This window comes from Felis catus, chromosome A1 (assembly GCF_018350175.1).
Source record: "Felis catus isolate Fca126 chromosome A1, F.catus_Fca126_mat1.0, whole genome shotgun sequence".
Classification (NCBI taxonomy): domain Eukaryota; kingdom Metazoa; phylum Chordata; class Mammalia; order Carnivora; family Felidae; genus Felis; species Felis catus.
The window spans coordinates 113,084,825-113,112,653 of NC_058368.1; the positions used below are offsets into that span (position 1 = coordinate 113,084,825).

The window sequence follows — 27,829 nt, forward strand, 5'->3', positions numbered from 1 at the left end:
TTCAAGTCAGCATTTTTGTATCCTTTGAGTAAATCCTAGTAGTGCAGTTGCTGGGTCCTAGGGTAGTTCTATTTTTAATTTTTTGAGGAACTCCGTACAATTTTCCACAGTGGCTGCACAAGTTAGCGTTCCCACCAACTATGCAAAAGGATTCCCCTTTCTCGACATCCTTGATAACCACCTGATCTTTAGGAGTAGCTATTGACTGAGCAAAATATTTTGTTTCAGGGTTGAAATCAATGAATAATCTGGTAATATGTCTAGGAGAAAATTAGCCTACAGGAATCATGTTCATATCTCTATCTGACCCATCTTCTCTCCTTCCCAAGTCCAGGGTTCAATGGTCCCATGGGAAAAGCGCTAGATTTGGGGGAATATTTGTGTTTTGGTCTGTTCCATGCTCTTTCTAAAGGTGTATTGCTTTTTCAAAGAGGATTAAGAGTTCATTGTTGGGAAATTTTGTTCTGATTGTGTATAATAGGGTAGGGTTGTTTATTTACCTCACTGTCTTCATTGTTGACCTGCCTCATGATGACTAACCAAGTCTGAAGGATGGAGAGAACACAGATATAAACAGGCTTGAGATTTATCAGCCGTCTCTCAGCCAGAGTGTTGAACATGTCAGTCCACCTCAAGCCCCTTGCTTTCATTCTAGAATTTTGTAACAGTATTTCTCAGGGAATTTGCAGTCTTCTGAATCCCCAGTTCTGAGAAAAATTGACCAAGAAGTCAGGAAAATGGGAAATAAGTATTACAAATCTCCTTTGAGATGTAAGCTTATCAAGTAACAGAAATGGTACTGGTTGGAAAGAAGCCAGTGACTTCAAGCTTCAAGCAAGAGCAGAAGCTGACAAGGAGAAAGGTTAAGGAGGACATTTCTGGGAACCCAGATGATCACAATCTAATCTGTTTCTCTTGTAGCTGTTGCCGTGTTTATAAGTGGTGTCCCTGGCTCTGTCTGCTGCTAATGGTGAGTCATCCCTACGAATGAAATGAGCATGAATACGCTTAGGCACATAGTATGCTTTATACAAATCCGATGATGTTCCAAGAAATAATGAGTTTTACAAACAAATTAAGTTCTTAAATTGGCAATTTTGACATGTGATTCTGTGTAGCATCATTAATCTTGGTAGGAGATCTGAATGCTACATTATTGGAATACTATCTTATAACATTTGCTGGCATTTTTCCAGTGTTTGAATATTGCTACAAGCTACCGTTCTCTGTAAAGCCATGAAATTTAAAATTTCCTATTCTTCTTATTTATTCTTAAGTACCCAACAGATTTTTTTCAGATAACCATAAGAGTGATGAAGGAGTATAAAGAATGTTGGAAGTATTTTAAGAAAAACCTGTGATTTCAGACATTCCAAGATTTCCAATTTCCAATTCCAGAAATTCTAATTTCTTCTTTTCAAGTCCTGCAGATGTTGAGGAATTTGAAGACCCTGCTCTCAATTTTATCTCCTAAATTCCTTGTAGAGTCTGGTGCCTTATCTCTGCCCCTGACCCGAGCTGCCTTCCTGTTAGGGTTGGGCTGCTGGACCAGCGTTCTGGCAGATTCCCTTCAGTCCATTCTCTATACTGGAGCCAGAGAGACCTTAACAGTAATATAGACCTGTTCCTTTCATCCCTTCACACAAGGCATTTTAGTGGATGCCCACATGAAAAGGTACTTGATTAGTAATTGGGGGAATCAAAGTTAAAACCCCAATTAGAGATGAGTACACACTTAACAGATAGGCAGGAAGGATAAAGTCCCAGGTCAGTGAGGCAGGGACAGCATCTGGTTTTGACCCGCCATTTTCTTTATAAGCTTAACATAATGCCAGACAGTTAGTAGGTGCTCCATGCCCATTTGCGGATGGGTAACTGAATGAATAAATGAATGAGAATGACACATGCAGGAGGCTTCATGCCTGTACTACACCCATGGCCCCCACACCTGACAAAAGAGAGGATCCTGTGGGCGATGTCCAAAGTGGTGTTTCTTCTGCAAGGCGGACAGTCAAGATCCCTCTCTTTTTCACCAATGCCTTGGCTCCTGTTATAGCAGTGAGATTGACCCTCATGAGGCCAAATTTTCCCTTGTGGAACATGGAGAGACTGCACAACAGACCTGGCGCTTCTTCCTTCCTTCCTTCTGAAAAATTATTCAACTCTATCAAATTACATAACAATCTATTCAAACATCACCTAACAGTAGCAATATCATTTCCTCCTGTTTTGCAGAATTGCAGTGGGACACAAGTGAGATAATGCACATAAAAGTGCTTCATAAAGCACAAAGTGTCATGCAACATTAATGTCTGACATTATTAAATTGGCCGCCTCTACTTTAAAAGCACATCCCTGTCCTCCTAACTTTGTGTCATAGGCCCTGGGCTCAGCCTTCAGCCAACTTGAAGAGATCCTCTTTCTATCTGGGAACCCCTTCGTTCCTGGTTCTCTCTGCCATGGTTTGGGTGCCCTATATTCTGGTACCTCAGTTACTTAATCAGGGCTCTCCTTATATCTGAGGGAAAATGTATTTTAGAATGAGACCCACCATGTTTTGAATTTTGACTTTGCAGCTTAGAATTTCCTTGACCCTTGACCAATTTCCTAACATTTCTGAACCTCGGTTTCTGCGTCTGTAAAATGGGAATGAAAATCTCTTCCTAACAAGGTTGTTGTGAGAATTGAATATAGCCCTATGCTCAAAGTAGCATTCTGACTATCTGGTTCATCATGAGTATAAGGTATACATGAGTTCCGTTCCATTTCCCTCTGAGTGATCTCACCTAATTGACAAGCTCATCTTCACTAATAAAAGAGAGCAAAAATCAGATTCTCTTGGGTTAGATGAAAGGTAGGAATATCAGGTTGGATAAAATAGTTATTAGTCCTTTAATAAAGCAGAGAGTTAGATATGTGGTCACATAAGCCCATCAGCCTCTCCCGATGACCGCTGAACCTTTTGGGCAATGGAAGGATTGGAATACCCAAGACAAGGAACTGACCAACTGAGCAGAGACTCTTGTCTGAAAGTATTTTCTGGGAACATGATGGTTTTCCAAGTCTCACAATCATGGCCAGCTAGAACTGGCTAATCCTAGCTTTGAGTGGACCACTTCAACACACTGTGGGAACCATGCCAACGATAATTGGATACCAGTTGGTCAAACCCGAATCACCTATTCCCTAAGCCTGGACTTTCAGTCTAAGGAATCAACATCTTGAACCAAGACTTGCAATAGGAGTGACCTTGTCGGAGGCTCACTGTGAGAGTTTGTGTAAGACCACCTCTCACTGGGTCCCAGTCTACTTACCTATACACTGAACAGTTGGGGCATGTGCAGTCACAGGGCCCTCCCTAGTCTTGTGTCCTGTTGATCGATAGCGTAAGGCTCTGCCCATGGTAACTTATACCTCAGAATCAGAGAATATTTCCCTTGGTTTGAAATAAAAATCCTTCCTGCTTTCTTTGAAGTCTGTCCCTGTATTTCCCGTTCTTTGAATTGACAAGGAACGGTTTTTCACTGTTACCACTTTCCAGAACCATCCTGCTTCTGTTTTCTGATTTCTTTCTGCACACTCACATGGAAGTTTCCAGCCTCGGCTCTGTGATCACCGGGGTGCCTGCTGCCAGCACAGCAGATGTGAGGTCATCCCCAAAATGCTTTTATCCTGTGCCCCGTGTCCATCGCTTTCACACGAACAAGTATTAGGTACACAATATGCAAGTTTGCTTTTCTCTGCTCTGACTCAATAGACGAGTGAACTTCTGTGAACCAGAAGGTTCATAGTGAAGGTGGACTCTTCTGCCATGTAGTGCTAATCTTAGAGACTCAAGAGGCTTTGGCTATAACATCCTCGCATCGGAAATTTTCCAGGATACTCCCAATTTCAAAAATTACATCTTATTTCTAGTCAAGAGTTGTGAATTTCCATCCTGAAAATAGTCTTTGTAGAGAGGATTGAGAGCCGGAAAACAGTGATGCAATTGACCTATGTCAGAGATATAAGTGCTGAGGAAGATCCATGCCGGCTGGTCAGGGCAGGATCCTCCTAGGCAGGAAGAAAGTATGCAGGCTAGCAAGAGCCTTTTCTCACCATGCTGTCATCCAACAAGGGGATGTGTGTGTGTTTTTTTGTTTTTTTGTTTTTTTTGGGTTTTTTTTGGTGTGGTTTTCCTGCCCTCTAGTGTCTCAGGGCGTTAAGAACTTGTTGAACCTAAAAATGCGTTCTCACTCACCACCATCCATAGATTTTATAGGGTCATAGAACACAAACTATGAGAACTCAATGAAAAAAACATTAGAGATAATCTAGCACAGGGAGGATGAATCATTCATTCAGTCAGTGATAGCATAAGTTCATCTTCTTGTAGAATAATACTATAGTATTGTATAACGTTAATTACATTCTTTGTTACTGAAATTACATTAATTTCTCTCTTGTCCCTGAGGACATAAAATTACATCTTTTTTGACTGCAGAACCAGAATTTGTTATTTTTTTGTTTGCTTATTTTTTTTTTTTAATTAGAGAGAGTGTGCGCAAGCAGGGAAAGGAGGGAGAGGGAGAGGGACCATCTTAAGCAGACTCCGCGTTCAGTGTGGAGCCGGATGCGGGGCTCAATCCCATGACCATGAGATGATGTTCTGAGCCAAAATCAAGAGTCAGACCCTCAACTGACTGACCAACCCAGGCGCCCCTCCAGAGCCATAGTTCTTAATTCAAACTGTGTAGGAAAGACTACCAGCTCCTCGTCATGTACGACTCCACTCTGAGTACTTTGCAGAGTTTGGCACGTGTTAGGTGTCCAGTCAGTATTTGTTGAATTAACAAATGCATCAGTGGCAGAATATTTTGTCAAAATATTAATTGTGGTGTCTTTGTGATTCTCATTGTTGTACTCATTGTAAGCATTTTATTGAATGAGCATAATTTAGCAGGGTATGATCATGAAACAACTCCCAGCTGCTGCCTGTTCAAACCTGCTTAGTGGGTAGTCGTTTTCCCCCCTACGCATTGGTTAAATCAAGGGTAGGTCTCAACACTGTTGCGGTACTTTCCGATATAAAAACGACCTCTGGTCACTTTTAAACACAGTGATTTAATTTTCCAATCACTTGAAGGTGGATTCCTCCAGTGTTGCGGTGCTAATCTCAGATAGGGGGATAGGATAATAATGAGGTACCAATTAATCTGTCAATTTGGCAAAGATAAAAGCATATAGTAGTGAATTTCTGCCTCTGGAAATATCAAAGTAGGGTATTTCAGATTGATCCTTTTCCCACCCTTAGAAAGGCTGAAAAAAAAATACTGGAAGAATAATGTGTCTGAAAGTGTTAGAGAAACAATTAAAACTAGCAGATTCAAGATTTCTAAGAGATAGGAAGCCAGAGAGGGGTGCCCAGCATTTGCAAAGCTCACTGCCCTCCCCCCACCAAAAAAATTTGGAGATTGGAAATTTGTGACAAAGACTGAAAGATGAGCAGATAACAGCAGAAGAGAGGGTAAGAGCCTGAGCAGGGATTTTATCAGTCTCCTGCAATTGAGGGAAAATTGGAGTTCAGAGCTTGCTGAGGGGTGGGGAGCTGGCTGGTAAATATCCCAGAGTTTCCATTTTGACCCCCTCCCCCAAAGATTTCATGCTGGATTAGGCCTCCCTTCACAAAGGATGAAGTTCAATCCATAACTGCATTAAAGTGACCTGCCCCAGCTCGCTGCCTGCCAGAAATAATAAGGAATCCTCTCTGGAGGAGCATACATCCTCCAGAGCCTCAAATGATACCTACGCTCTCCAAATACAAGCCTCATGGTCAAAATTAATCAGACCTAAAAGAATATAAAATAGGACCAAAAAAGAAAAAAGTCAACCAGACAATAGAAACAGACCGATGGGAGATCCAGATAGGGGAGTTATCAGAGGGGGATTTTAGCAGGGCCATGATTCAGAGATAAAAAAAAACAAATGGAGATTTAGAGTAAATAACTATAAAACATAAAAAGAATATAATAGAAATTCTAGAACTGAAAATAAAATAACTGAAATAAGGATTTGATAAAGTTAAACAGAGAGTTAATAAAGCAGAATAAAGATCAGAAGAAGATACCAAGACTGAAGCAGAGAAAGACAATAATAGTGCTAGACAGAGGGAAGAGCACAGGAAACCTATCATTTGAGTCCCAGAAACTGAGATGGGAAAGAATGGATCAGAGGCAGTATTTGAAACATCAGTCGCTGAGAATTTTCCAAAACTGATGGAAGAAACCAAACCACATATCCCACTCAGAAGCTCTCCACACCCAAAGTAAGGTAAATACAAAGAAAATCACTACCTAAGTACATCATAATAAAACTCATTTTAAAAATCAAAGGAGGGGCGCCTGGGTGGCGCAGTGGGTTAAGCGTCCGACTTCAGCCAGGTCACGATCTCGCGGTCTGTGAGTTCGAGCCCCGCGTCAGGCTCTGGGCTGATGGCTCGGAGGCTGGAGCCTGTTTCCGATTCTGTGTCTCCCTCTCTCTCTGCCCCTCCCCCGTTCATGCTCTGTCTCTCTCTGTCCCAAAAATAAATAAACGTTAAAAAAAATAAATAAAAAATAAAAATCAAAGGAAAAGGGTCTGGACAAGTGTCCAGAAAAAAAAAAAAAAAAAGGCAGGACAAAGGAATTGCGATATATTCACACTATGGAATGTTATACAGCATAGGGATAAGCAGTTTAAAATTAGTTGCAAGAGCATTAAAAAAATCTCTATGAAAAATATTGAGTAAAAGAAGCCAGGCCTAAAAAAGCATATGTATTAAGTCCATAAAAATCATGAAGTTAAAAAAAAGAAACAAAATAAGCATGGATTTACAGTGAATGAAATCAGCAATGGTTAACTCTAGGAGAGATAATAGTGACTGGAAGGTGAGAGGTAAAATGTGGTTAAATCTAAAAATGGTTGCATTAATCAATAATAAGAATATGGTTTTATGAGATTTAAATATGTTTGAGTATGCACACACACACATCCACATATATGTGTTAAGATAAAGTATTTTATTTTTATAGGTATTACAGAGAAATATTCTAAAACTATATTAAAATAACAACAATATCCAATAGGCAGGACAGTTAAAATGGAGTTAAAATTCTCTAATTACTTTGCATTATCCAGGAAGTATAAAAAATGCCACTTTAGGGGCACCTGGGTGGCTCACTCAGTTGAGCATCTGACCCTTAACTTAGGCTCAGGTTATGATCTTGCAGTTCGTGGAATAGAGGTCATGTTGGGCTCTGTGCTGGCAGCGTGGGGCCTGCTTGGGAGTCTCTCTCTCCCTCTCTCTTTCTGCCCCTCCCCTGCTCATGCTCTCTTTCTCTCTCAAATAAATAAACATTAAAAAAATACCACTTTATAAGGAAATATTATGCTATATTTTAATATTTAGGACGATAAGTAGAAGGATAGCAAAAGCATATATAACTAACAAGCAAATACAGGAGAAAAAATAAGATAAAAAATAGGTATCTCCAAAAGAAATGAGGATTAGAAAACAAGAGTATAGAATAGATGGGATAAATACAAACTCAAAGAAAGATAGTAGATTTAAGCCCAAACGTGTCAGCAATCACATGACGTGTAAACTCAACATCCCAATTAAATGACGAAGATTGTCAGGTGAGAAATTTTTCAAAAGCTGTTTGCTGCTCACAAAAGACACACTTTAATATTCAAGGAAAAAGAAAGATTAAAGTAAAATGATGAAAACAGACAGGCCACGTAAACATTATTGCTATGGTCTGAATATTTGTGTCCTGCTGAAATTGATATGTTGAAACCGTAACACCCAAGGATCATGGTGTCAGGAGGTGGGGCCTCTGGGAGGTGATAGGTGTAAGGGTGGAGCCCTCATGAATGAGATTAGTGCCCTTGTAAATAAGGCTCCAGAGAACTCCCACCACATAAGGACATAGCAAGATGTCTGTCACCTGGAGGAGGGCCCTCGCTCATGCCCTCAGGAGCTCTGATCTCAGACTTTCGGCCTCCAGCACTGTGAGCACAAAAATTCTGCCGTTGATAAGCTGCGCAGTCTACAGAAACACTACAGATGGTTACCTGACTTGCTCAAAGGCACACATCTAATGATCAGGGTCGCATCAGAATGTGCATCTTTTCTGACACCAAACTGGTTTTCTCTTTCCATTGGCTCATCTCCTTTCAGTGGTCCTACTGCCTACTCCATGTCAGGAAAGGGAGGTTTTGTAGGTGGAAAGGCTGGACCTGATGTGCCTGGTCTGAGCATCCCGTGACACTCCCGTGCAGTCAAGTGGGAGGGCACCTGCATCCTGCAGCGGGCCGCCCTGTCCGGCCTGAGTCCCCTGCTCTTGTCTCAAAGCTCTCTCTGCAAAGTGCACATCTGATGCTCTCAGGGCACTATCGCTCTCTAAGTGGCAGATCTTAATGCTCCTAATTGTCATCCATTATATCATCATGACTTTTTTTGTGGAATTAAAATCCTTTTCGTGAAAGGGCAAAGAAAGTTCAGCTGCTTGACAGCATATCCCAAACTTCTTTACTGGGTTAGTTGGTTCTTTAAAATTTGCAGCCGTGACTCCAGAGTGACATTCATTATCTTTCCCGGAGGCAGTTTGTGGGGAGGATGTGGGAGTCACGCAGTCACCTCTGCTGTTAGCGTTTTCATTTCATTTTTAAAATTTTATTTATTTTGTTACTGTATTTTTTTCATTTGAAAATGAAAACTCCTGAATGGGGCGTCTGGGTGTCTCCGTCAGTTAAGCGTCCGACTTCAGCTCAGGCCGTGAACTCATGGTTCATGGGTTTGATCCCCGTGTCGGGTTCTGTGCTGACAGCTTGGAGCCTGGAGCTTGCTTCGGATTCTGTTTCTCTCTCTCTCTCTCAAAAATAAATAAACATTAAATACAATGAAATGAAAACTGCTGAGCAGTGTGTCCTTAAGGGCAGGGGCGATAACTTATTAGCCTCCGTGGGGCTGGCACAGTGCCGGATACACTCCAGGCAATCGTTAAATACTTCTCAGATAAAATTCTGGTGTCTTCACCATTCCATTTGTCAACCACTTTTGAATCTTCTGCCTTCAAATCTAGGAGGTAGCCCTCAGGCTTGATGGAATTGGAGTAAAACATATGTAGAATGGCAGAAAGAGAAATGTTACGGGGCGCCTGCGTGGCTCAGTCGGTTTAAGCGGCTGACTTCAGCTCAGGTCATGATCTCGTGGTCCGTGAGTTCGGGCCCTGCGTCGGGCTCTGTACTGACAGCTCAGAGCCCGGAGCCTGTTTCGGATTCTGTGTCTCCCTCTCTCTCTGACCCTCCCCCGTTCGTGCCCCGTCTCAAAAATAAATAAAGGTTAAAAAAAAAAATTAAAAAAAAAAAAGAAATGTTATGTCCCTTCTTACAGGTGAGGAAACTGAGACACTGAAATGCGGGACCCAAGAGCTATGCAGCAGAACCACAGCTGAGGCAGAGCTGGTGAGTGATGATCAGCTACCTTCCCTCTGCGCCTTCCTACCTGGACCCCTTCCTGGACCTCCTGGGTTGGTTCACACTTCTCCTCCTTCTGATCTTACCATGGCAGAAGTTACTCCTCTCTTAAGGCAGAGCTTGAGTTACGTGCAGCACTGAGGTGAAAGCCCTTCGTTCATCAATATCAAAGCAGGGAGCAAAGTCAAGTGCCGTGAATTCTTTCTCATCTAAGTTCTGAGGCAGCATCTTTTTTGCCTGTGTCAAAAGAAGTGACTAGCATCACATTCCATGGCCGTTGTTTGTTGACCTGTTGATCTCCCCCCTCCCCATCCCATCCCTGCCGTGGGGTGGCTGGAGGTTCCTGGAGAAACAGTGAGCGGTCATGGAGCGAGTTCAGACTCCAAAGTCACAGCCCAGCTCTGGAGCCTTGGCTGTGCTCTCTCCTTCAGTAAACAATGACTGCCAGGTGCCTTGCCGTGTTTGGGCGTGCAGGTGTCATGACAATAAGACAAGCATGGTTGCTGTCCTTATGGAGCCTGCGAAGTTACATCTGGAAAATGGGCATTGGATGAATGAATAAAAGCACAGCTAATATTGATGAGTGCTTACCATATTCTAGACACTGTGCCAAATACTTTTCGTGTGTGTATTTGAAGATGGGCCAGCAGGTGGCAGAGCTAGAGATTCAAACCATATTCACATCTGTCTGACTCTAAAGCCCAAAGCGATGAATGAGGAGTAGATAGAAAATACCACCAAGGTCTGGCACTTAGTAGGCAGCGTGGCTGAGTGTGGTGAATCTAGATTGTAATCAGAATAGGGCTTGTGGCCTGCCTCCGCCCCCTCTATGATGATGAACCATAGGGGTGAGGCCACATTAAGCTCCGGCGGGGTGGGAGGCAGGGCCAGGGTCAAGTCAGGCAGCTTCACTGCTTTATCTTTAGCTTCTGGCACAAAAAAGGTCGTAGAATCCACTTACGCTGACCTGACTTATAACATCCTGGGACGCTCCCACATGGATCGTGAACCTTGAAAACCCAGTGCTCAGTGAAATAAGCCAGACACAACAGGACAAATATTATGTGATACCACTCATATGAGGTACCTAGAATAGTCAAAGAGAAAGGAAGTAGAATAGAGATTACTGGGGACTGGGGGGAGGGGAAAAGGAGGACCTAATCTTTCACGGGTACAGAGTTTCTGTCTAGGATGATGAACACATTCTGGAAGTCGACTGTGGCAATGGTTGCCTGGCGCTGTGAATGGACTTCTGCCACTGAGTCCTTCCCTTTAAAAATGGCCCAAAGTGGTAAATTTTATGTTCTGTGTATTTACCATAAAATATAAATAACTTTTTTAATTAAAAAAATAAACATCCTCGGAAACCACGCTCTGTTGCAGAAGCTTAGAAAATAGTCTGAGGGGGCAGAACTGCGAGATACAAATGAGGAAATCATTTCACGAGACATGCTGTGGCTGATTAATTATTGATACCCCTCTCACCACTAATAATGACATCTTCTCGTGTATATTGAGGCTTTGCTTTGTGTACTCGGCTACCACCAGGAGGGAGGCTGTTATGTCCGTTGGACACAAAAGACAGCTTCACTGCTTTCCTATGGCTCCACAGCCAGTGGGCGGGAGGGTCTGGATTTGAGCTCAGGTCCCAGATGTAACCGTCCCAGCAGGCAGTGCTTCCTGAGGCTCCTCCTTGGGAAAAGTGCCCTCAATCCAAGCAGATCCTGACTTGCTTAGTTGAGATTTGCGCAGTTAAGATAACAGGAAGGTTCTAATCAAATCCATATGCTTTGGGGGCCAATCAGATCTTCCGCTAACCAGAACTCTCCACAAATAATGGTGCACCTGAAATGGGCTTCCTTAGGTGGAAGGGGAAGCCTACTTTTTATCAAATGATCTCACCTGAAGCAGTCCCTGTCCCCTTCCCAGAGGACAAGCAAGTGCATGAGGCCAGGCTCTGTGTCTTAGGCAGCTGACATTCCTTCTAAGGCCCCCTACTGCTCCAAGGAGACCAAACAGCAATGTCTGTCCTTTGTCCTAACACAGGGCTTCTCCAGACATTACCATTTGCTCCCTGAGGGGGCACACAAATGCTCACATTGCCCCTGGCCCAGGGAAGACCTCCCTGGGGAGAGGTCAGTTAAGTCAAGTACTTAGCTCCCCTTGGTTGTTCATCTTTCTCCTCCTCTGCTACCCTGCTATACTGCCGATATTGTGATTCAAGAATGACCCACACTGGATTAAAGAGGGGAGCGATTCCTCTCCAAGACCCGCCTCATTTCTCTGTCTTACTGCACATGGAAGGGTACGGGGCCCCAGGAGACATTTGAATGAATGAAAAAAAAAATGAAGTGTTAGCAGTGGGCGGTGAGTGCCCTGGCCCCCGATAGGTGGGGGGAGGGGATTCTTACGATGGTGGCCCTTGGAAGATCTCCCCGTGGTGTCCCAAGGAATGTCTCAGTGCGGGACTTAGCAGGCGTGTCTCAGAGCAGTGTGCCACGCTCGGAATGCCTTGGCCATGGGAATGGACTCAGAACTCCCACACGGTGATGCTCCAGTCTGCCTTTGTGGGGCCGCGTGTAATGGGAGTCAGCTCGGGAGCCAGAAAGCGGCCCTGCCTCCGCGCGAGAGAAAACAGTGGCGCTGTTAGCCGTGGGTCACAGGAAGGTCACATGCAGCAGGGAACAAGACCGTGCTTAGCCTGTCATGAGCATTTCAGTAAATGCTAGTCGTGATTTTTCTCCTGGATATTATGAAGGAGTCAGGGTGTTCGATGCCAGATAAGAAAGGACCTACTCCCTGTTAGCCCCAGTTCTAGAAACAAAGGTCAGCAAGTTCTGAATAAATTCAGTTTTAGAGTAACCTTTTTTTTTTGTTTACTGGTGTTGTCCATTTTGTACTTTTACTTGGAAAGTGAATTACGAAGGCAACGTTTGTTACAGAGACAGTAACTACAGCGAAGTGCGGCAGCACAGAAAGTAGCTCGCGAACAATCCTATCCCCAAAACAAATTCAACATTGTTGTCCTAATTCCGTCCAGGTTCTGTTTTCTTCTGTGATTTGTATTTATTTCTGATTTTTTAAGTAACACATTGTATTCCAAACCCAGCAAAAAGACAAAAGAAGGACAAAAGCAGAGGACACATTTAAATTGTGTCAGCTGAAGAGAACTTAGCAAAGTTACTGTTGGTGAGGGCATGGGCAGGATGTGAGGGTGCTGGGGACCCCAGGGGTCCGGTAACCTGGGCTGCCATTGCCACTGCCATTCACAGCCTAAGGGTGGGGCGAGGGAGAAACAGTGTTCAGACCCAAGACAGCCAGCTAGCGAGCTGCATGGGGAGGGCCCCTCGTCAGGAAGAGTGTGTGATGGGACAGCATGGGATGGGTGTGTATGCTTGTCCTTGATCTTTACTCTCCCTGCTGGAGGCCCCTGGAGACCAGGGAGAGTGGTTACCCCTCAGGGCGGTCGGCCTCCCCAAGCACAGGACGGACAGGTGGACAAGGGTAGAGGGACAATCTGGAGGGGCAAACAGAAGACCTCCAACCCACAGAGGAGCACGTTCCTGAGGTCTAAATATTCAAACATTACAGGCAACGCTACCCTTCCCCCTGAAGAGGTGACCGTTGGTTTAAGTTTGGTATGGATCCTTCCAGACGTTTTTCTATGCGTAGTTACCTGAATGATATATGCCCAAAGTATGCAGTTTTGTTCTGCCCATGTGGGTGTGTGTATTTTATAAACGGTATGATAGAGTGTGCATGGTTAAACAACTTGCTTTTGTTCTCAGCAGTATTTTTTGGACTCTGTATGTCAGCTCATGTACCCTAGTATTTTAACCCCTGCAAAGTGTTTCGCAGCATGGTCCGTGGAGGGCCGTTTCCCAATATCTTAGTTTTCGCTCTTTTCTGGGGACCTGACAGCATTGTAGTTCCCCACTCGATTTAACTCAGGTGTGCCAGCATAATTTCCTTTGAGCAAGGGCATTTAAACCAAATTCCCACGTGTCACTTCCACGCAAAAGCTTTTTAAGAGCCAAGGAGAGCCTCACCATCTCTCTTCCTTTGCCTTGGGAACTAGGGATGTTTTAAACCAGCTCTGTCCAATAAAAATATAGTAAAAGCTGGTCAATAATTTTAAATGTTCTAGAAGCCACATTTTTTTTAAATTTAAAAATCAAGTAAAATTAACTTGATAATAAATTTTTTTTACCCAGTATATGTAAACGTTCTCATTTCAACATGCAATCAAGATTGAAATTAATTGAGATATTTGACATTTTTAATCCTCAGCCTTTGAAATACAGTGTGTAATTTACACTTACAGTGTATATCTGTTCCAACCAGCCACGTCCCCAGCGCTTAGTGGCCACATGTGGCTAGCAGCTACCACATGGTTCTACCTGGATCTCAGGGTGCCACAGAGCTGAATCCGCAGCGAAAGTGTGTCAGGCATACAGTGTCAGTGAGAGAGAAGCCTTTTCTCTTTCCTTAAGGCATCAGGATTGCACTGTTGTCTCCCCCCACCTGGTCTATCCAGACACACCTGTTGTAACTCATTTGATCATTTCCCCGTGGGTGGATGTCCAAGTTTTTTCCAGTTTTTCGCTCTTATAAAAAATGTGTTGATAAATATCCTTATGTGCATTTGTTGTGTTCACATGCAAGTTTTTTTTTCCCCTGGGGTAATCACTCAAGAATGAAATCATGTATACTTTCTGTCTAACAAATCTATCTAAAAGGCTGTCCGGGTTGACTTTACAAATTTTCACTTGTATCTGCAGTGTATGAAAGTACCCTTTTACCTCCTCACTAACACTTGATGTCATCATTTTTTCATTTCAAAGTTTTTTTTTATTTTTTGTATTTACGTCCCTGATATTATATATTTTTTTAAATTTTTTTTTAACGTTTGTTTATTTTTGAGACAGAGAGAGACAGAGCATGAACGGGGGAGGGGCAGAGAGAGAGGGAGACACAGAATCTGAAACAGGCTCCAGGATCTGAGCCATCAGCACAGAGCCTGACGCGGGGCTCGAACTCATGAACCGCGAGATCATGACCTGGGCCGAAGTCGGACGCTTAACTGACTGAGCCACCCAGGTGCCCCCTTGATACTATATTTAACACGATATACAGCCTGTTCTTGTTAACGTCATAAATACCTTAATCTAATAAACATTTTTATAAACCTTGATTTTCAGAGGTAAGTGTAAACACATGGCATGGATATACTGAGTTTATCAAACCATTTCCTTAGTTTTCTGGACATTTGGATTTCTCACCTGAATTATACTTAACACCATAGTGAACATCTTTGTACATTGAACTTTTCCACACTTCACTTATTTGTCTTTGGGATAAATTCTAAAAGTGTAATTGTTGGGTCAAAGGATTAGCCTATTTTGGTTAAGGTCCTTGATATTTGCAAGCAGATCCCCCCCCCCCCCCCGTTTATATCAATTACACTCCTTTAGGGAAGTTTCAAATTTGTATATGACATATCCCTGACACAGTTCCCATGTGCAGAGGCTTTTAGATCCATTCTTGCATCTAGTGCTCATAAGGGTCTTGTGAGATTAACAAAAAGAAAACTACCTGTCCAGAGTCACATGGCAGTTAGGAGACAATGCAGGCACCTGAACTCAGCTTTGGACCACAAATGTAGGCTTTTTGGTTTTTTTTGATTTGTTTGATATATCTCCTGTCTCTTTCACACTGCCCATGGAAAAACAGCCTTCTCTTTGATCCCTACTTGAGCCACAACTCTTGGCCCTAAATAACTTATTAATTTAGGTCTCTGAGTAGAGAGAATTAATCTTAGCAATGGCTTCTTTCTATACGAAGACCTCCTCGGTGCCTAAAAAAGGGAGTGTCAAGCTGTACCTCCAAGGTGCCAGGAGAGGGCACTGCTGGCCCACAGTCTGCTTCAGAAACCAAGAGAAAGCTCTCGGGGAGGAGGCTGACAGTTTTTGAAATGGTTTCCCTAGGAGAGTGAGAGACCTTTTACTGAAGGAATATTAAGCTGCTGTTGGGCGTACAGAGCTGTTTGCCAATGAGACTCGCTGGGGCTCTCTATTCAGGTGATTTATGCACACAAACGAATCACCTTGTTTCAAAATGAAAGTGGATCCATCATAAAATGTTGAACTGTTGCAAGTGGAAACCATGGCGTGGATTTCTTAGTGTACTTCTTAGAATTGCAGACAACAGTGATCTGCAAACGGGGAAATAAGGCCAAACGCAAAATTTGCTCTTAGTGTTTCATGGGGTTCAGTGTGTCAGAAAAGATCAGACACTGTCTCTTGACATTTTCACGTGTTGTTCCTTGGACACTATTGAAGTGCTCTAAGTGTTAGCTGAAAGGTTGCTTTGTGCCCTCCGAGGAGGCACAGACATCCCTCCCCTGCTGGGGTCTGAGTTCCTTTCTTGCCTGGACCTTGACCATAGTATCCTGATTGGTTTTTCTTCCCCCGCTGCCACATCTCCAGGCCCCTGTGCCCACCCTAACTTCCTCGCCCCTACTCCTCAGCCTGAATGAACTTTCCATAAAAGGATTTGGTCTCACCACTCGCCTCCTGAAAACCCCTAGCAGTTTCCCACTAGGTGTAAGATAAAAGCCTTCCCATGTCATATGGGACCTTCATACCCAGGCCTCCCCCTGCTCTCCCCACCTCGTTTTATGCCGCTCTTCCTGTGCCCTCTCCCCCTACCGTGCTCTGCTCACGCTGAACTTGTGTCCTCCAAGGATGCTTTAGCTCCTTAACATTTCCACAGCTGTGTTTCTGCTCCTCCCTCTGCCTGGCAAGTTCTTCCCCATTGTGTTCAACCCACCCTCCACATTACTGCTCCTTCTTCCAAATGTAGGCAACAAGTCACCTCTTCCTGCCCTCTTTTCTCAGTATTCAGATAGTCCCTCCTCTGTTGGTTCTGCCACGGGTGACTGTAGGTCCCTGTCATCTTGTCATTTCTCATTTTGTTTGTCCATCAGTTCCTCTGTACAGAGAGCTTCTACAGGAAAGAGACCATATCTCATTCTTCATTTTATTTCCAAATCCAAGCTTATGCCTGGTATGTAATAGACTCTCAATAAGCCATTATTATCACTAATTACATTTGTATTTGGATAGAGAGGCCTTGCATGAACTTCAGTCATCTGGCAACATGCCGTGTCTACCGTTCTAAAAATGTTTGATGTTCCGAGTGGTCGTGATTTATAATTTTATAATTCACACTGAAGATGATGCTTGTTTATGCTTACTTTCATTTCTTTCTTCTTCCGGATGATTTTATTTGGAAAGAGGGTACCAGATGCTAGAATTTGGGTCAAGGCCAGCATAGGTTTCTTAAAAGCAATGGAATTTCAATGAAAGGAGAGATTTTCTAATGGGTAAGAGGGAAAAGAGGCTCTGAGGATTTGGCAGAGGAAGGCAGCAAGACCAAGTGGAGATGGAAGCAAGGATCCTTGAGCGCAGGGCCGCCACACTGTAGGTAGGGAGGTGGGAGAGGACAGCAGTGAATGAGGGAGGAGAGAGAGGCATGAGTTTGGCCATTGACTCGTCCTCCTCCAACTTCCATTTCTGCTCCCAGTAACAGGAATTAACATTGGTAATTGGTAAAAGGTTAATTGCCAGGTTTCTACCAACTCCCCGTATTCTTCCAGAGGAGTTCTGAATGATCTTGGGATGTGGAAAGTCACTAAAGGGAAACTTCTTCACCCAGAGATCTGTGGAGCTTCTTACTTTATGCTGCACACTATTTTAATGAATCTTGAAACTCTTTGTAGGAGTCCTGTATCCACACGGAGAGTCATAGCCAGCAGCCTCTACAACCACATGTGTGCATGTGCACGTGCATGTGCATGCACGTGCACATGCACACACACTAACGTGGGGTTTCACACACCGGCCATCCCACCTGGAGGATGGCTTCACTTTCCTATTGATGGATGGACCTCTTGGGTCGACAGGGACCATCTGTCTCCCAAATAGCATTTCTAGTGCTTCAATCACAACTCCAATAATCACTTCCCCCAAACACATTAGTAGGAAATGATGTAAAAAAATAATTAAGCGTAACTATTCACTGCATTAGAAATTGATGGTATCTGTGTTTTGTAAATTAAAGACACGTAGGAGCAAATGATCATTCTCGCAACTCATTGCTGCAGGACGATCTTGGCATTGTTGCATAGAATTCATCCCAGTTAGAGGAACATTTGAGAACTTGGTGTTTCAAAGGAAAGAAGGGAAGAGTATAGTGTACTCCAGTAGAAACCAGGTGTCCCAACTATGAGTCCTGTGAGATCCTGCTCTATCCCCAGGAAGAGAATCAGTGGGATATTTTTGTAGAAGGGGACTTGTCAGGCAAAGCATTTGGAGCCTGACAGAATTGCCTTTCAAAAATGATACAATGACTTAAAAGCTAGATAATTTTCCATAAGTCATATAACCTTTCTGAATCCGTATCCTAATACAAGAGTTCTAAGAATTTAATTAGGTGACACATAGGGAGTGCCTGACACATTGTCTGGCGTGTGGATCCCAATTTTATCTATTGATTCTCTTCGCTCCTTCAGAGTCTTCAACATTCACACTGACGATCCGTTTGACATCCTGACCTCATGATCCGAAACGGGGAACACTCTGTGCTCCATTGTCAAACATAACGGAAAGACTTTGTTTTGTGCTATAACATGCTCTAAGTACCCTCTTGTCCTCTTGCTAACTGAACTTTGAACGCTGCAGTTCCCCTTGGCTTCCTGCGTAATTGCAAATATACCTTTGATCCACCCTAATGTTTTTGCCTCTCACAGAGCCTGTGGTAGCCCCCATGACAGCCTCAAGCAGTGTTGGCTGAACCACAGGGAAGGGGCAGCAGGCAGCTACCTATGTGGAAATAAGTCCCATATTGCCTGGCATCCATGTGGTCATTCCTGGTTTACTCCCTTGGGTTAAGTAGTGCAAGGCCCAAGACTGGCGTCTTTGTTCGGCTCAGTGGACAAGCCCCGGAGGAAAGGCAAAGGAGGAAGGTTGAATTGGGGCCATAGCCACCTTCTCACTGACAGACACAGACTGTCACGGTCTCAACAACCTTCTGCTTACCCTGTCTTCCCATCTAGAACATTCTTAAATCCCCTCTGTAGTTCTCCAGATCGTAACCATCCTGTAGACTTCACTTGCCATCCCACCTCCCCTGGAAGCATGTGTCACTACCCCAACCTGTTTCATTCCCTGCCTCCCTTCATCACATATGGCCCTAGGTTACTGCCATGACTTAGTTGTGTTCGAGAAGCGAGGCTCTGAAATCAGACAGAATAGATGTGAGCCTTGGCTCTTCCTCTCATTAGCTATGTGATCTTTAGGAAATGGCTCATCTTTTCTAAGGAGGAGTTTCCTCCTTTGTAAAAGGGATACCAATAACACATATCTCATCAGAGTGCTATGAAGATTAAATAAGATAATCCATAAAGAACGAAGAAAACTACCTTGAACGTAGTTAAGTGTTTAATAAACATTTTCTAAATTACTTAACATTTTTCAGTATAAATTCCTGTTGGACAAGATTGATGATCTATCCATCCATCCTTCCATCCACCTAACAAACTCTTGGGACTCAGAGATGAACCAGACCCAATCTGTGCCCTCAGGGAGCTGGCAGTCTTACCAGGGAAGCAGAATGCAAACAAGTTCATTATGATGTGATATATCTGAAAGGCTTATGGCTTGCCAGCTTGGAACCTGTCAATCTTCCCTGTCGATATGACAGTTAAGACAGCACATCCTCATTTGGCTGCAGTGTGCTGTCCCTTCATGGCTCCTGGCTGCTCATTGAAGCCTCTTGGTACAGGAGAGAAAGTTGGAAGCTGTGGCTACACAGATCTGGAGGGACCTGTGCTGTATTGTGATTTCAATGCTACAATAACCTCCTCTTTTGCCACACGGGCAATTGAACAGCTTGTAATGCAGACTGCTTGAGCATCTAGGAACTTCGCCAGAATTCCAATCCATCGAAACCATTTATTCCAAACTGAGGGTCAGTGGACCAATCCTGGACTTGATTCTAGAGCCAGTCAGCAAAGGATACGGGTCACCTGATGACCCCTCGACCCCTTCCATCCAACAACTCTGTCTTAACCATCCCAGGCAAGGAATAAAATAAGTCCTGTCTTTGGAAGATTTTCAGGAGAGTCAGTTCCCCGGTGGCGTGGTGGGGGTGGGGGGTGTGCTTCTAATATGACATTAATCATAAAACCTCTGAATCATCATACAAAGCTGTGGGAGCATATGAATATAGGAATAGTATCCAATTAGCTTGGGAGATTACAATAGCCTGTGAGCTTGGCCTTAGGGCTGTGGTTGTTATATAAACCATCTGGTCTCTGGTGCCTGCAGACCTAAAGCTGATGGGACGACATGTGGTCTTTAGGGTCCAGTGGAGAGTATACGCAGCTCTGCATGGTCCCCATGACCAGCAATAAAAAGCTCCATCCTAAATTACCTCTGTGCCTTTTCACATAATGTTCTTTCCAACTGGCACCTTCGCCCACCTGGAGGATCTGCTATTCTGGAGAAACATCGCTCATATGTCCTGTCTTGTGAAGTTTTCCTGAATACACCATCAGTCATTCTGTGCTTCTAGTTCGTTCAATAAATGTTTCTGAGACTCTCTTGTTACTTATATGTGCGTATGTCACTACATTTTATGATTTGTGTACATGTCTCGATTAGACTTGAACTTCCCAAAGGCAAGGACATGTCTGTTTCCCTATTCCAATGCCCAGCACAGAGTCAGAGTTACAAGATATGAATAGACAGGACCAAGTGGTTAAAGAAGAGATCATAATTTCAAGCACGCTAGTGGGGAAGGCATAGCTAGGAGGGATGAAGAAGCTTCTGGTGGTCTCCCGGGTGAGAGGAAGTACCGTGGATAACTTCTGATCTAAAATGGAAGATACCGATCCAACCCCTTCTTGGCTGTTTGCTCTCAGAGCTTTACAACCCTTTGGTCTCCTGGCCATCTGGCCTTGCTTTTTTCCTGATTATTCTGCTAAATTTTACTACTTTCTAAAGTCTTAAGGTTATTTACATCTACTGTGTCTGTAGGTGAAAATACTGTATAATGGTAAACCATACAGATACAACAGACGTAAAAACCTTAAGAGCCTAGATGATAAAATGTAGCAAAGTAATCAGAGTTTTGAATACATATCACCTTTGCTTTTAATGTAATTTATCTAATCGTAAACATACACGATTTAATTTTAACATGGCTCTGTTTAACAACCAGCTTGGAAAAGTCGTAAAACTGTAACAAGCAGCGCTTGTAAGCCAGCGTGGGCCAGACCCAGTTAGGATGATTCACTCCGATCATTGCCCCAGACCCTCCCTATAGGACTCGGCACACCACGGACCATCCACATGCCCAGGACTAGAGGCTGGAGCCTCAGGCTTGTTCAGGCGTGCCCTAAAGGAAAGGAGGTCTGGCCGTCAGAAGAACTGCCACTCTGCCATCAGAGACAGAGCCCATGGAGGCTCCAGACCAGGTTAGTCCTTGTCCCGTTAGTGGTAGGTTCAGTTGGCCCCGGCATGTCGGGGGGACTCTGAAATGGAGATCTCTGTTTTTCAGGGAGGCTTCCTAGGAGCTGGAAGGCCAAGAGGATTGGGCAGAGGGCAAAGGTGAGCTTGGATGTTAGATGCAGTGTGGGCCCCAGCTGACCCCACGAGGAGCTCCCGCAGTTGGAGGGCGCTTCCGGCCTCTGTATGTCAGACCGCCCCGTTGTCAGATACGGGCTGCCCTTGGACAGAAGGTACGACGTTGGACAGGCGGCTTCCTCTGCCCAGGGGAGTCCCTGAGGAGGGGTTCAGCTGTGAGCCCTGGAGCAGGCAGTGCTGGTGGTGGCAGGGATGTGTTATCGATGCCTTGGTTCAGAACTAAGAGATTTAGATTTTCGTTTATCAGTTTGTTTAAAATAACAAAAGCCCAGAATGTCTGCGTGGCTCCCTCGTTAAGCCTCCAACTTCAGCTCAGGTCGGTGATCTTGCTGTTCTTGAGTTCGATCCCCACGTCTGGCTCTGTGCTGACAGCTCAGAGCCTGGAGCCTGCTTTGGATTCTGTGTCTCCCTCTCTCTCTGCCCCTCCCCTGCTCATACACTCCTAACTCTCACAAAAATAAGCGAACCATAAAAAGTTAAAATAACAAAATCCCGTAGTTGTAACAAAAAATATCTGAATTTTCAAAATTAGAAAGAAGTTAGTAAAAAATGTGATACTGTCTCACATATTTTGCAAACCTCTTCAACATTTGGCTTTAATAAAAGCTGGATTCTCATGTCTACTTTTACATTCAATAGGTCTTGACATCGCATGTCATATAGCTTCTGAAAAACTCCTTCGTACATGCGTAAGACACTGAGAAATAAGAAGACAAATAACATCCTTATAAAAATAGTTCTGGCCTCATGGACCCTGACAGGGTTCCAAGGACCTTCACTTGGAGAACTGCTCCTCACCATCTGACCTGGAGAAGTAGGTGTGGGCCTCAAGCTGTTCACATAAGGAGTAGTTTTGAACTGCGTCTTGGGCCTCGTGAATGTCACGTTTAGGAGACTCAGGATTATGTTATGTCCTAAGGAGAGGTTTGTTGTTTTTTGTTTTCCCAGCAGACAGTGCACCTGGTTGGGCTCACACGGCAAGCCCTGTCTCTTGGGCAGCTTACGGCATTTCTGGAGTCTGTCGTGTGTGTGTGTGTGTGTGTGTGTGTGTGTGTGTGTGTGTGTGTGTGTGTGTGCAGCGTTCAGGGCTCGGCCAGACACTCTGGCAGAGTTTACACGCTGAATTTGGGGTTCTCCCCTCTGGCTCTCTCTTTCATGGGTTCCCCCTCACCTTCCAGCAGCTATGGTTGCCCCAGACTCAGTCCTCTTGTTTTTCACACCAGGAAGGTTATTGGGTCTCTCCTGGAGTTTGGGCCACTCCGCAGACTGCAGATTTCAGCCTGCCCTTGGGCCCAAAACCCCGTAAAAATCTCACCCTCACAGTCTCATCGCTTTGGTCTGAGCATCACGTCCCCTCCAGAAGCTGCCTGACTTTTGCATACTCTCTAGTCTCACATGCTTGTGGACTATGGTGTCTTGGTATTTTGTTCAGTCTAGTTGCTATCTGCAGGAGGGTCGGGTGGTCACAGGGCAGAGGAAGGGCATGAGCCTTTGTGAGGGGAACCTCTCCAACCCCCTTCTTCCCTCTTCCTCAGCCTCCTCTTGGGTCTTACCAAGGAGGAAGAATACTAATGTAGATTCTATTGTAGATTCTGTGAATTAAATAGTTGGTACACAGGTGCCATTCTGTTTTTTTTTTTTTAATTTTTTTTTCAACGTTTTTTATTTATTTTTGGGACAGAGAGAGACAGAGCATGAACGGGGGAGGGGCAGAGAGAGAGGGAGACACAGAATCGGAAACAGGCTCCAGGCTCCGAGCCATCAGCCCAGAGCCTGACGCGGGGCTCGAACTCACGGACTGCGAGATCGTGACCTGGCTGAAGTCGGACGCTTAACCGATTGCGCCATCCAGGCGCCCCTGTGCCATTCTGTTTTTAGCTGTTTCCCTTCCTGGGGTGGGGGTGGGGGGGGGCAAGCAGACACGGGTCCCCTTCCTCCAGCTGATCAGACAGTATCTGTTTCCTTCCAGTTGCTCCTGTTTTTCTTGTTAGCAGCTGGCCTGGGACATCTCCCTCAGCTGAGATCCAGGATAACTCAGCACTAAGTACTGGGACCCAGAACCCTTTCTTCTCTTATAACTTATCTCTAATTACATTCCTCTTGGTGATGGGTTTGTATTGGATCAACTTTTGGCCTACCGTTCTTTAGGCCTAACTAGCTGAGGAAAAAGGTTACCAGCTTGCTAGAGTTCTCTATTTTGGAGTTGGAGGCAAAACCACGGCTAATAATACATTGTTTTGTTATATTTGCTGCATTTTATTCTTGCCAGGCATTTCCCCATATTTATCTATCCCTCTGGGATCTCAGAGAGATAAATGTTGATTGTCAGGGCAGGATTAATGAGATCCCAAGTGCTTAGCAAAAACAATATCTAACAGTACCCCAAAGTCACCATCAATGCCCAGTGGAGACTCCACTAAAACTTGGCACACATGTGCCTCTCCTCACACCATTCAGAACCTCAGGGTCTGAGTGACTGAGGCACAGGGTCCAGAGTCTCTTCCCAGGCCGTCTGTGCAGACGTGGTTATGAGAGACCCACAAGCAGGAGAGAAGGCGCCCAAGACTAGAGGACCCACCAGGCTGCATGCCTTTCAGGCACCTGCTGGGTTGTGGGCAGAGCTCTGTTTGAAAAGCTCGACTTGCTGGGCTGCTGGTGTTTCCTCTCACACCTGTGTCCTCTGCTAGACTGGGGGGGGGGGGGGGGAAGAGGGGGGCTTGGCTTCCAGGACCTCATCTTTTTCCTCTTACTCATGCCAGACTCTTGGCACATGGTGTTCTATTTCTTTTCTCAGTCTTTCCGTGCCCAGATGTCGGAAAGATTAGTTCAGCTTCAAATCCTTGCCACGTTGCCTGGAAAGGGTCCGTAACACCATTCAGCATGACCCCCATTCTGGTGTAACTGACCCTCTTCCCACAGGACCTGTCCCCATGTTCTCTCCTTGCCAGGGATCCTGCTGCCCCTTCAGCCTCCTCTCTCAGGGATGCCCACTTCACTAACAACATTTCCTCTTTTGTGTCTAAAGCTTGCTGTGTTGCTGTACCAATCAGGGTCCCAGCAGGGGAAAATGGCACACATACATACATAGGCTGGATATTGTAAGGAAAATTTGATAAAGGGATTTTTATTTGATAGAGGGATGGTCAGGGTTTAAAGAAAAATCAATGGGTGGTGCAGTCCTCCGGGACTGGGCACAGAAGGGAATGTTAACTGGAGCCCAGAGTGGGGACTCTAGGAAAGAGGCCACCTGATGGGAACTCTGGCCTATGGTCTAGGACAAAGCCAACCTGGGGGCCCCCAGTAGTGAGAAATGGCAAGGAAGTACACCCCCACTGTCACTCTTCTCCTGTCTTCTGACCTCCTGCAGTTGACTGCCACTGGCTTACCTCAGCCAGAAGCCACCGGGCAAAGATGCCCATTGAAACAATACACAGAGGCCACACTCCTGGCCACAGCACGGGGGTGATGAAGGGAGATGGGGATAGGTCTGGAGGAGCAAAGATAACATTGTTCAAGACACTCCCCATCTTGTCCTACTTTCTTTCTTACAATCTCCGGAAAAAGGAACAGAGTGTTTTTTATTCCAAGGGAAGTAGTATAGTATAATGAACAGACATTTATGGGTTAATCTCGCTTACCTGCTCTATGTTCTTAGGCAAACCATTTAACCCATGTGTATTCCAGTTTTCACATCTGCAAAATAATATATATTTTACGGGGCTTTTATGAGGCTGTTGTGGTGGGTATAAAGCCCATAGGATGAGGTCTATCACATTGGAAGCCTCAATAAATGGCAAATATCCTTAGAAGGCCAATCTTTCCTTGCGTACCCTTAATCCTATCAGTACTGTCTCTTGCTTTTGCAGCTTCATTCTGTCCAAGGCATCCTTCCCTGTGTCAGCAAACACGTCTGGTCACCCCTTTTCCTAATTCTACTTTCATGCTATTCACAAAAACAAGTGCCATGGTGGGCATTCTCCTAGAGCTGACATTCCGGGAGGGTCAGAGGCCAGCGTGGACCGTAGCCTTGAACCAGCAACATGCCCTTCACCCATATTCAACCCAGGTGACCACAACCATACTCTCAGCCAGCACGTTGTCTCAACTGTCTGGTTGGCTCGGACTGCAGGAACCTCATGAAGAATGACATTTACTGGCAAAGGCAGCACCCAAATTGAGTGGCCAATCCAAACAGTTATGTTAGTGTTGAGTTTTCGTTAGAGATGGGGTGAAAGATCTGGAAAAGACTGTCTCTGATGTGATTAGTTATGAACTGTGCATGTGTATGGTTTATTGGCCTTTTCCAGTTGTGTCCTAGATGTAAACAATCCTCATGCCCTAGGATCCAGGAGACGTCCCTAACTGGTGATGTGATAAGGAAAGTCACAGCCCTTGGGGCACCTGGGTGGCTCAGTCACTTGAGCGTCGGACTTCGGCTCAGGTCATGATCTCACAGGTCGTGATTGTGAGCCCCACATCGGGCTCGCTGCTGTCAGCACAGAGTCTGCTTCAGATCCTCTGTACCCCCCTCCCTCTGCCCCTCCCCTGCTCGCGTTCTCTGTCTCTCAAAAATAAATACACACTTAAAACAATAAATTAAAAATAAAAAAGAAAGTCGCAGCCCTTAAAGTGGACATCTAAGCACCAGCAGTGTTAGCAGCAGGTAATGATACAGACCGTCCATGCCCTGGTGCCCTTTGTGTTAGATCGCTAGGACTGCCATGACAAGGTGTTACAGACCGGCTGGCTCAAACAACACAAACGTATGGTCTTACAGATCTGGAGCCAGGGGTTCCAAATCATTGTGTCTGCAGGTTCTTTCTGAGGGCTGTAAGGGAAGGATCTATCCCAGGCCTCTCCCTTTGGCCTGTAGATGGCCATTGCCTCCCTATATATCTCTTCACATTGTCTTCTCTGTATGTGTGTCTTTTTCGGAGGACATCGGTCATATTGGACTACAGCTTACCCTAATAACCTCGTCTACCTCCGTCAAGACCATATCTCTAGATACGGTCACAGGCTCAGGTACTAAGAGTAGCTCTTCAACATACAAATCTGTGGGAGAGGGATGCAGTTTAAACCATAATACCCTCCTATGATTCTTGAGTCAGTGGAGGCTCATAAAACTAAATATATCTAGAAGATTCTCAAGTTGGCTACATCTCCATAGTTAATATTCTTTTTTTATATTAAATATAATTTATTGTCAAATTGGTTCCCATGCAACACCCAGTGCTCATCCCAACAGGTGCCCCCCTCAACGCCATCACCCACTTTGCCCTCTCCCTCACCCCCATCAACCCTCAGTTTGTTCTCAGTATTTAAGAGTCTCTTACGGTTTGCCTCCCTCCCTCTCCATACCTTCCTCCCCCCAAAAAATAAAAATAGATCTACCCTAGACCCAGCAATAGCACTGCTAGGAACTTACCCAAGGGATACAGGAGTGCTGATGCATAGGGGCACTTGTACTCCATAGTTAATGTTCTAAACAACCATTTTCTTGCCAAGGGCAAACTCCTTGACCGTCCTCCCTTGTGATTTACTTTTTGCCTGGTGTCTACAGATGCCACATGGATTAAGGAATTTACATGCAGTGCAGGGATGTTGACCGCACTGTTCTCTTCCCTTTGCACAGTGAGAGTAGGTCCCTGGGCATCCTCAAATGAACTAACTGGCAGAAAACTCAAGAGTTTCAGCCTGGACCTGTCTGCTTCTGAATATGCTTCTGTCACATCTTTGGGTAATACTGTCTGAGAGCCTTTATTTGTCTTGTCAACACAGACCAGGTAAAGAACATTACAACTGAGCTCTCTCAACCCTGTCTTTTCCACATCTTGTCCTGTCCCTCATGTCCAGAACCCCAGGGTATGCCTAGTACCTACCCCAGGGCAACATGAAGAAAAGACTTTTTCTTTGCAGCACTTAAAATGTTCAGGTTGATTTTCTAGCTCCAGGCTGCTGAATCCACAGATATTCTATGGCAGAAAGCTATTATTTGTCCAGGGCTCAGAGGTGAGAGTGCGTCAGAGGAAGGAGGGAGAGGATTGGCATTCGGCTCCCACGACCACCATCTGCAGAGAACTCTGTGCTAGAAGCAGAGCAAGGTGCAGGGGAGACAGGAGCACTCTGCCCTCAAGGAACTTATAGCAGCTCTGAGAGACTTTTGTAGACCATGAGGAGATTCGAGCTGAGGGGACTAGAAAAGGCATTGACCTGTGTCTGTGGCCCTGCCTGAACTAGACCATTTGTGTCTCACCTGAGAGATGGATCTCACAGATTGTTCTTGAGACTAAATAACCCAAACTCTAGAATGTGTTGATGCTGGTCTCTTGTAGGGCTTCCAACTTAGGCCCTTAGGGTCAGACTGGTGATGAAGTTCCTCCTGAAAGGATTGAAAACATCCACTGTTCATCATCTAGGGCAAGACATGACTTGGAAAGCAGACTGTAGACAGGGAAGGCAAATCATTCCCTCCTTGCAGCGTCTATCTGACCCTGACTCTGAGCCATGGAGGGGTCCTGATTTAGGGGTGGGGGAAGGGGAGGGGAGCTCACCCAGCCAAAAGGAAGCTGCTCAGTTAGGAGTAAAAGAGGCAGCAGGATGAGAGACCCAAAGACGGC

General features: G+C 44.9%; 1 long non-coding RNA gene across 8 annotated transcripts in view; it reads left to right on the top strand.

Annotated features, from left to right (window-relative positions):
* Positions 1 to 27,829, top strand: part of LOC109500675 — a 101,651-nt gene that overhangs the window by 7,511 nt on the left and 66,311 nt on the right. For 2 of the 8 annotated variants that reach the window (XR_006599239.1, XR_006599240.1), the window contains exons 2-3: positions 922 to 970; positions 9,416 to 9,486. This is a non-coding gene — a long non-coding RNA (uncharacterized LOC109500675). Of the gene's footprint in view, positions 1 to 921; positions 971 to 9,415; positions 10,869 to 19,038; positions 20,176 to 20,876; positions 21,041 to 21,123; positions 21,305 to 21,848; positions 22,853 to 27,829 lie in introns of those variants that run through there. The other 6 variants (XR_006599236.1, XR_006599231.1, XR_006599237.1 and 3 more) reach the window with 6 other exon arrangements.